We start from the raw sequence: 10,301 nt of genomic DNA, 5'->3' as shown, positions 1-10,301 counted from the left end.
ATTGGCCATTCGGTACACTCACAGTGTTACTTAAACCATCAGGTCTACTAGTTCCAAAACAGTTTCCTTACCCCAAGAAGGAAACCCTGTCCCCAGTGAGCGGCCACTTCTCATCCGCGCCCCACGCAGCCCCTGGCGACCACTCATCTGCGGCCAGCTCTGCGCGTTCGTCTGCTCGGGACATTTCGCGGAAACGGGATCACTGGGGATCGTTCGGCCTTTGGCGTCTGTCTGCTCTCAGCATCGTGTTTTCAAGGTTCATTTCATAGGACTTTGTAGTTATTTCTTTAAAGCTTATTTTTGTTTACCCTTTACCTTTTTCCCAGCTTACTAGCAATCTTTAAACAGAAAGGGCGTCTTTGGGTATTTGGGAGACACAGGGGAAGGTTGGAGATGAACTGCATCTGGACAGGGGAGAGCCCAGTAAACAGAGTGGGTGTTCGCATCTGCCCTCAGTCCCGGGGATAATCTAATTGTGTGTGTGTGTGTGTGAGCATGTGTGTGAGAACACGTGTGCATGTGAGAATGTGTGGTGAGCGTGTGTGAGCATGTGTATGTGTGTGAGCATAGTGTGTGTGTGAGCATATGTATGTGCAAGCCTGGTGTGTGTGCATGTGTGTGGGAGTGGCTATGTGTGTGTGAGCACATGTGTGAGAGCACGTGTGCCTGTGAGAATGTGTGTGAGCATGTGTATGTGTGTGAGCATGGTGTGTGTACATGTGTGTGTGAGCATGTGTGTGTGTGTGAGCACATGAGTTTGTGTATAAGCGTGTATGTGTGTACTCATGAAAAACAAAAATTGAAAACATTCATCTTGAATTAAAACATTCATCTTCTTATCACCCAGATTTGACAAATGTTAACTGTTGGGCATATTTATTTCAGATTTCAACTTTCTATTTAGAATTAATTATAGAACTGCGGAAAGTACAAACAGTACAAAACCACAGAAAGTACGCAGAGGCCCTGTGTACCCATCACCCGGCTCCCCTCCACGGTGGTGTGTTACATAACTTAGTATATTATGGAAGCCAGTGGTGCTGGTCTACACACCCCGCTTGGATTCCACCAGCCATTACAGTGTCCACATTCTTCTTCCCTCCTTTCCTCCTTCGTTTCTTTTTCCTAGTCCATCTTTGTGTCTTATTCTGTAAGGTTTTATCACACTGATTTGCATTTAACGGCCAGCACGTACTTGGCCCAGAGCTGTTCCTGTAGCACAGAGGAGCCCCTCATGCTGTGTCCTGCCCCCCTTCTCTAGTCCCTGGCAACACTGATCCCCCCTTCAGGTCTGATCTTATTTCAAGAACGTCTTATAAATGGAGTTGTACCCTATGTCACTGTTTGAGATTGGCTTTTTTCACTCAACATAATGCTCTTGGGAACCATCTAAGTTATTGCATGCATCAGTAATTCGTTCCCCTCTACCCAGTGCAGTTGAATCGATTCCGACTCATAATGAGTCCCCTTGGGTTTCCTAAGACTGTACATCTTTAAGGAAATAGATTGCCTCATCTTCCTCCCGCAGAGCAGCTGGTGGGTTTGAACCACCCACCTTCTGGTCAGCAGCCAAATGCATTACCCCTATTCCACCAGAGCTCCTTCTTAGTACTCTTTAAAACTAACTAACTCACTGCCGTCAAGTCGGATCCAACTCATAGCGACCCCTCCTTGGGTTTCTGAGGCAGTATCACTACGGAAATAGATTGCCCAACCTTCCTTCCGAGGAGTGGCTGGTGGGTTTGAACCGCCAACCTTCTGGTTAGGCACTAGGCCACCAGAGCTCCCTCTTTAGTGCTGAGGAATCCAGTGGTTCAGTGGTTAAATTCCAGCAGGAGGCTGGAGTTCGATTCCCAGCCAGCACACCTTGTGCACAGCACCGCCCGTCTGTCGCTGGAGACTCACGTGTTGTTTACAGGTTTTAGTGGAGCTTCCAGACTAAGATGGATGAGAAAGAAAGCCCTGGTGATTGGCCTCTAAAATCAGCCCATGAAACTCCAGCTCCCAAGGTTGAGGCCTCCCCTCCACCCCATTTCCCTCCTTCTCTGCAGAAGTGACCTCTATTCAGAAGTTGATGTGTACCCTTCTTATCCATAAGTTTTATGTTCTATTACAAATTGATGTTTCCAAACACCATCTATTCTTATGGGTTTTTTTTCCCAATTTTTAAACATTTGCATAAATACTATCACTGCGGATGGATCCTTTAACATCTTGCTTTTTGCCTTTGATGTAATGCGCAGATTTGGCCCTGTTGAGACAAGTAGTTCGGATCCATTGGTCTTAACTGCTCCGTAGTATTGCATTGGGTTCTGTATCAGAACTGATTCATCTACTCCTTTCCAAATGGATGTCTGGGTGGTTTTCTGGGTTTCACTCTTACAGACAATGTCGCAGTGAACGTCCTTGGCTTGCTGCCTTGTGAGGTAATTAAAGTGTTGAGTTGTTGAGCCGACTCTGAGTCATGGCCGCCCAACATATGTCAGAGTAGCACGGTGCCTGTGGGCTTTCCAAAGGCTGAGTTTTTGGAAGTACATCACGAGGCTTCTCTGGGTGGACTTGCACCTGCAACCTTTGGGTTAGGAGCTGAGCGTCTCAACCGTTTGCACCACCCAATTTGCAAGCCAGGTCATAGTTATTTTAGAAAGAGAAGACTTCAGCAAGGAAGAGCGCGAACAGCCACGAGCCAGCTTTGGAGAAGGGACAGTGACATTGACAGAGCACTCACTAAATGCCAGGCACCGGACCAGGCAGCTCACTGAACTGCATGATCCCAGCCTGGCCCGGATAATGGTTGGACAGCCTGGGAAATGCTGGAAGTACTGACCCCAGACAAGTCAAGGCATTCACTCTACTTTTTCCAGTGCAAGTTTCTCATCTATTACTTGGCATTTTCTCAGAACTTGAAAAGCAAGCACTCTGCAGTCAGCCCATGTTTGTTCTCTTGGTCCATTGCTTACCAGTGGCATGACCTTGGACAAGTTACTCAAACCCTCTGGGCCTCGGCTCCCTTATCCGTGAAATGGGAATAGCACCCACTGCATAGGGGTAGAGGCACTGGTGGGTCAGTGTGGGATTCTACCCCATGCAGGAGGCCCAGGGTCAATGCTTGGCCAAGGCACCTCAGTGCAGCCCCCTCCTGTCTGTCAGTGGAGGCCCACGTGTTGCTATGACGCTGAACAGGCTTCAGCAGAGCGTCCAGACTCGGACGGCCTGGGACAGTCTTGGCGATCGACTTCTGACAAGCAGCCGATGGAAACTGATCTGCCACCGACTGTGTGGCTGGCTCGGGGCTGGGCACCGTTTGTTCTCTTGTGCACAGGGCCACAGTTTTGGTTACCAAGTGCCGCTCTGACAGGAATATACCACAAAAGGAATGGCTTGAACAAACAGGAGTTTACTCTCTCACACTTTGGAAGCTTAAAGTCTGAGTTCAAAGTGCCAGGCTCTAGGGGCTGGGTGAAGGCCCCTCAGCCTTGGGCTTCAGCTCTGCCTCCTGCTCCCAGCCCACTGGAGTTAGAGGCTTTTCTTCAGACAGCCGCTGGCTGCTGAGGCTGACAAGCCCAAGGTTGACAAGTAAAAAGGCACAGTCCCGATGTTACCAAACCACACAGCAGGCCACTAATTCAAGTGCATTGAAAGTCCCAGGATTGGCAGGGCATGGCAGGCTTGGGTATACACAGGGTTCAAGTGTGCCAAAAGGCTAGAGAACATTCCCAAAGCTGCTTATAGATGGGAAGCAGACCACATTCCTAAAGCAGCTACTCAGCTGCTTCAACACCACCATGGAGTTGATTACCAGTCTCACCATGGGGAATAACTACATCCAGCTACCTAGCCACTCAACCAGGCCCAGTCAAGTTGACACACAAACTTAACTACCACAGCCAACTCAAACGGCAGCTAGCAAGCACAACCACACAGTTACTGAAAGGATTAAAGGAGATACACCACGTGAAACACTTAGCACAGTGCCCGACAGAGTAAATCTTGTAATAATTGATGATGATGATGATGATCTCAAATACAGCATCACCAATGCTGCTTTAAACAAACCCGAAGCAAATGATCAGCCTTGCTTACTAAAACATCACACTTCAAAGGAGGGATATTTTGTAAGCATCCTGAAAGAAGCCCACTCTCAACCTGAGGACATCAGCAGGGCAATGCATTTTCTCTTCTTTTCAGAGTTGCGTTAAGAACATCATGTACTGTTCCTGCTACCTCCTGATGGTTATAAGTCCATCTCTGGGTGTGGCCAGAGCACCAGTGTTTCAATATTTGTTAAGAGCTTAGAAGCACTTGCCTTTCATCTGTCAGAGCCGTGGGACTGTGGACTATAGGTCAGGCCCGGATGTTTGCAGTGCTAGGCACAGGTCTTTTTTCCCTGGTACATTTGAGCCCAGAGAGAATCCAGCTCTGTTCGCAAAATTGCCATGTTTCATTTTGTTTGTCATAGAGGACAAGAAACTTAGTGGACAGAACTTTGGGGTCAGCCACTCACTTCAGGGAAGCTTTTCCAAAGAGTCTTTCTTTGCCCTGTGTTTCCTATGGAGTCCAGGGTGGTGGAAACAGTTAACGTGCTCGGCTGCTAACCCAAAGGTTGGAAGTTGGAGTCCACCCAGAGGCACCTTGCAAGAGCGGCCTCTGGGTGGACTCACTTCTGAAAAGTCGGCATTGAAACCCCCTGAAGCACAGTTCCACTCTGACATGTAGGGGCTGCTGTGAGCCAGGTTTGACTGGACGGCAGCTGAGGTTTCTTATTAAGCAATACATGCAATACCAAAGACTTTCTTTCTCTAAGAAGGCCTTCTGAAGACTTCTAGAACCCACCTCTGGAGATCTGTGTCCGAGTGGGCTTTGGGCAGTGGGAATTCCTTGTTTCCAGAAAGTTCTTTGATGACTCTCCACTCTCTTTGTACCATAGTTTTGTAACTTATGTTTCGCAGAAATTTTGGAAGCAAGAGACTTAAAATCGAGTCCACTGAAAGCCCAAACACACCATTAAAATGGGTGAAATGAAGAATGCTCTGAAGAGTTGTCCAAGGAACCACCTGGCAGAGAGGGTGTCCTTGCACAAGCGGAAGTCTAGAAACTCCCTGGGCAGAGCTGCTGCATACTTATCTTCACAGTGCTTTGTTTAAGAGCGTTTGGGACTGAGGGTGGATACTTGAACCAAGCTGGACCAATCAGATTCTCTCACATGAGAAAATGACCTGAGAGACACAGGGACTGGGGTGTTGAGTCACGTCCATGGCCAAGAGTGGGAGTGTGCTGTCTCCTGGCGCTGCCTGTGTCTGGTTTGATTTTCTCTTAGTTTCTGTGAGATACTTCACTAAATTTCCAATAGCTTTCTTTTTATTTTTTGTTATTTGTTTAAGCTATACTGAAGTGTGTTTCAAGTACCTGCATGCATAAGAACCTTGAGTTAAACAATTGTAAGGCATCTCCTTCTGACAATGAAAGGGGGAGAGAGAGAGAGAGAGAGAGAGAAAGGAATTTCCTTCTCAGGGAGTTTGCCAATTACATGAACAGCCTAGCCTGGACTGCCAACGAATTGCATCAGAATTTCAGTTCCCGCCTGATGTAGTCATCAACATGAACCAAAAGATGGGTGAGCAAGAAGTGACACATAGCCCAACCCCCAAACTAAACCCACGGCTTCCAAGTCAATTCCTACTCACAGCGACCCCCATTGGGTTTCGAAGGCTGTAAAATCTTTACAGAAGTAGATTGCCTCATCTTCCTCCCACGGAGGAGTTGGTGGGTTTGAACCACCAACCTTCTGGTTAGCAGCCTTACACACTGCACCACCAGAGCGCCTTGACACATAGCCCAGTTGGTTGGTGTTTATTTTCTAGACTTCAGGTACTCCCCCAAACACCACCACCATCCAAAGCACCACAGGTCACCAAATCCTCAGCCGAATGCCTGATTCTAGAGGCACCGAGGGCAAGAAAGGTCCAGTGGGCCTGAGAGGCCATTTGTGAAGACAACTGTATGTAAACTGCAGGTCCAACAGATCATACTCAGGAAGCTCTGTGAGAATGAAACCAAGTAGTGTTTTAAGCATCTGTGATGGGTCTGCTCCAGAACTCTGGGTGCAGATGAGCTGAGCTCACTCCAGGGAAAGCATGGTGGGGTGGGATAGGCTGATAAATTTGGAAACATGAACATCAAATCAGGAAACCAACATGATTTTCATCCTTGATTTTGTAGTATGGACTAGGGGGTAATCTCTTGAGATTTGGAAGAGATGGAGGACCCTAAAAGGAAGTCCTACTTTACATGGCAGAGAGTAAACTGATAGAACAGATGACCCCAATAATCAGTCATCCCCAAAATAAAGAGGGGGGCGTGGTGGGTCAGTGGTAGAATCCTCGCCTTCTGTGCAGGAGGCCTGGGTTCGATCCCCTGTCAGTGGGGGCTGGCACGTTGCTGTGATGCTCAGCACATCTCAGCAGAGCTTCCAGACTACGACCGACTAGGAAGAGAGACCTGGTGATGGACTTCCACAAACCAGTCAGTACCAACCCCATGGATCATGATGGTATGATCCTGTCGTGCCCAGGGTGGCCGTGAACCGGGAGCCAACGAGATGACAGTTAGCAACAAGGTAAAGAGGGCAGCCGAAAGACAAGTGTGGAGGAGTGTTCTGGTTCCCTAGTGCCGCTCTGACAAGAATATACCACCAATGGGATGGTGTGAACAAACAGGAGTTTTTTCTCTTACAATTTCGAGGTTTTAAGTCCAAGTTCAAAGTGCCAGGCTCTAGGGGCTGGGTGAAAGCCCCTCAACCTTGGGCCCAGCTCTGCCTCCTGCTCCCGGCCCACTGGAGCTAGAAGCATTTCTTCACTCAGACAGCTGCTGGCTGCTGAGGCTGACAAGCCCAAGGTTGACAAATGAAAAGGCAGAGTCCTGATGTTACCAAATCACACAGAAGGCCATTAATTCAGTCCTGTGAAAGTCCCAAGGTCGGCAGAGCATGGCAGGCTGCTGAACGACGACACAGTTACATGCAGGGTTCAAGGTGCCATAAGCTAGAGACTGTCCCCAAGGCTTCTCTTTATATACAGGAAGCAGACCACATCCCAAAGGCAGCTACTCAGCTGCTCCCCATAGATCCCAGCATGGAGTTCATTGCCAGTCTCATCACGGGGAATAACTACCACCCGCTGCCCAGCCACTCCACCAGGCCCAGCCAAGTCGACATACAAATTTAACTACCACAAGGAGGTTGTGGAAAATAGATGAATAACGATTGTAACCGCCCTTCCCGATATGTAAACATATGTAGACACGCGTTCTCTCTACTTTCCTCAGTCTCTGTCTCTGTCTTTCTCTGTCTCTCTATCTCATACACACACACACACACACACACACAACCACAATTCGGGACTTCCTCAGAGCCTGCAAAGGAAATGGATCCTGATGGCACTTTCATTTGGAACTTCAGCCTTCGGAACGTGCCAGGTTTGTGGTAACGTGTTTCGTTGTCCACAGGAGGTGACTCCCCTCGCAGCCAGCTGACTGGCTCTGAGCTGAGACTCTGCACTTGCCGTCCCTCTGCCTAGAACGCTCTTCACACAGAGTTTTGCCCTGTTTGCTGTGCCTTTTCAGATATGGCTTAGTTCAAGGTCATGTCCTACCAGAGGACTTCCCAGCAATTCCACCCCCAGTCTCCCTCTACCCCATCACCCTGCTTTGCTGTCTTCATAAACCCGTTGCTACTAAATCGATTCCAACAGATGACAACACTACGTGTGACAGAGTGAAATGGCTCCGGGGAGTTCGCTGTTTTGTTTGTTTGTTTGCTTCTGTAGTATTTACGGATGCAGATCACCAGGGCTTTTTCTTGTGGTGCTGCCGGGTAGGTTTGAACTGCCAACCTTTCAGTTACTAGCTAATTGCAAACTGCACACCACTAGGCACCTCTCATAATGCCCATAGTGATCCACAATTCCCTTTTCATTCATTCATTTACCATTTGCCTGCTCCGTTTGCAGTGTGGGGTCAGCTCCTTGTTCCTTGCTGTCTCCACTCCCAGAGCAGCTCTGCCTCCACAACCTGGCAAATGTTATCGTTGGCTGTCGTTGGGTTGGTCCCCAACTCATGGCCAGCCCATACACAATGGGCTAAAACCATTGTCATCCCCAAGAGTTTCATTGACTTATTTTAGGGGCCGGATCACCAGGCCTTTCTTCTCAGTCTCTCTTAGACTGCAGGCTCCTCTGAAACCCGTTGAGCATCCCAACAGGCAGGCCCATGTCGGAGGGTGGAGGCCCTGCATGAGGAGCGTTCGACGGCCTTGAACCTGGGTCTCAGCGCTCAGGGGAAGAATTCTACCGTTGATCCCTGCCTGGCACACAGTGGATGCTTAATGTGTAAAGTCAGATTGAATGCATGAAGAAATAAACACGTGTCACTTGCTGAGTTCAGAACACTTTCAAACCACCTTTCTGTTGAAAGAATTGGAGCCCTGCCACCTGACTCCCTGGGGACTCAGACTGGAGGCTTGGGAATTCCCTGTGTTCCTCTGAGCACGACTCTGCCATCTCTTCCTCTCTGGGAAGGCGACCACTAAACTCCTTTTAATTTTCTGACTCTTGTAATGTTGCTTGGGGGCCCAGGTGAGCAAACCATGTATAAGAAATTGAAGAACTTCACCTCCCAGTGTGGTGAGTAGTTTCTGGGGTCTTAAAGCTCATGAACGGCCGACTAAAATACAACGATTGGTCCTTATTCTTGTGAAACAGAAGAGAAAAAAGGAAACCGGAGAATGAGAGAAGGAACCAGACTGGAGAACATGTTTTTGCCCTCCCAGAACTCGGTCCTGAAACTGTGCCCTCGGAAGCCTCTCTTCCTCCTCCCGGAGGAAAATCCCACTCGGACTGGTTCCCTTTCTAGACCCCAGGTACTAGTAGCAGCATTCACTAGATTCTGAAAAGAATCTAAATTGCATTCATAAACTACTCTTCCAAAAAGTAGTTCTAGTTTGTTCGCAGTCTTTTCCCACACATAGGTAATGTTTACATTACTGGCTTGAGCTGTAACTCAGCATCTGTGTCCTGTTCTCAGTATCCGATTTCCCTAACAGGACACAGTTAACAACCCATCAGGGTCTCTGCTTCAGTAAGACGTCCATTTTTGTGAACCATGATCCAGACACATGCAACGCTAGACCCTGTCTTATGTCAAGGTTTGTTGTTGTTGTTGTTGTTGTTGTTCTTAGGTCGAGTTGCCTCCGACTCATAGCAACCCCGTGTACAACAGAACGTAACCCTGCCCGGTCCCGCACCAGCCTCCCAGTCCTTGCTGCACCTGAGCCCATCGTTGCAGCCGCTGTGTCAGTCCATCTTGTTGAGGGCCTTCCCCTTTTCTGTTGACCCTCCACCTTACCAAGCATGATATCCTTCTCCAGGGACTGGTCCCTCTGACAACACGACCAAAGTAGGTGAGACAAAGTCTGGCCGTTCTCACTTCCAAGGAGCATTCTGGCTGCACTTCGTCCAGGACAGATCCGTTAGTTCTTCTGGCAGTCCATGGTACTTTCAGCATTCTTTGCCAACACCGCAACTCAAAAGCATCAACTCTTCTTCGGTCTTCCTCATTCATTGTCCAGTTCTCACATGCATATGAGGTGATCAAAAATACCATGGCTTGTGTCAGGCACACCTTTAGTCTTCAAGGAGACATCTTTGCTCTTTAGCACTTAAAAGAGGTCTTTTGCAGCAGATTTTCCCAATGCTATATGTCGTCTGATGTCCTGACTGCTGCTTCCATTGGTGTTGATGGTAGACCCAAGTAATATGAAGCCTTTGACGACTTCAATCTTTTCTCCATTTATCATGATGCCGCTTATTGGTCCATTGTGAGGATTTTTGTTTTCTTTATATTGAGCTGTAACCCATGCTGAAGACTGTAGTCTTTAATCTTAATCAGTAAGTGCTTCAAGTCATCCTCATTTTCAGCAAGCAAAGTTATGCCATCTGCGTATCATAGGTTGTTAATGAGTCTTCCTCCAATCTCGATACCATGTTCTTCTTCATATAGCCCAGCTTCTCAGATTATTTGCTCAGCATACAGATTGAACAAGTATTGTGAAAGGATACAACCTGATGCACTGCCTTCTTGATTTTCAGCCATGTAGTATCACCTTGTTCTGTTTGAATGACAGCCTCCTGGTCTATGGACAGGTTCCTCATGAGTATAATTTAGTGTTCTGGAATTCCCATTCTTCTCAATGTTATCCATAATTTGTTATGATCCACACAATCAAATGCTTTTGCATAGTCAATAAA

This window comes from Orycteropus afer, unplaced genomic scaffold (assembly GCF_000298275.1).
Source record: "Orycteropus afer afer isolate SDZICR_OR568_19922 unplaced genomic scaffold, OryAfe1.0 scaffold00048, whole genome shotgun sequence".
In the NCBI taxonomy this organism is placed as follows: domain Eukaryota; kingdom Metazoa; phylum Chordata; class Mammalia; order Tubulidentata; family Orycteropodidae; genus Orycteropus; species Orycteropus afer.
This window is presented reverse-complemented; position numbering follows the sequence as displayed.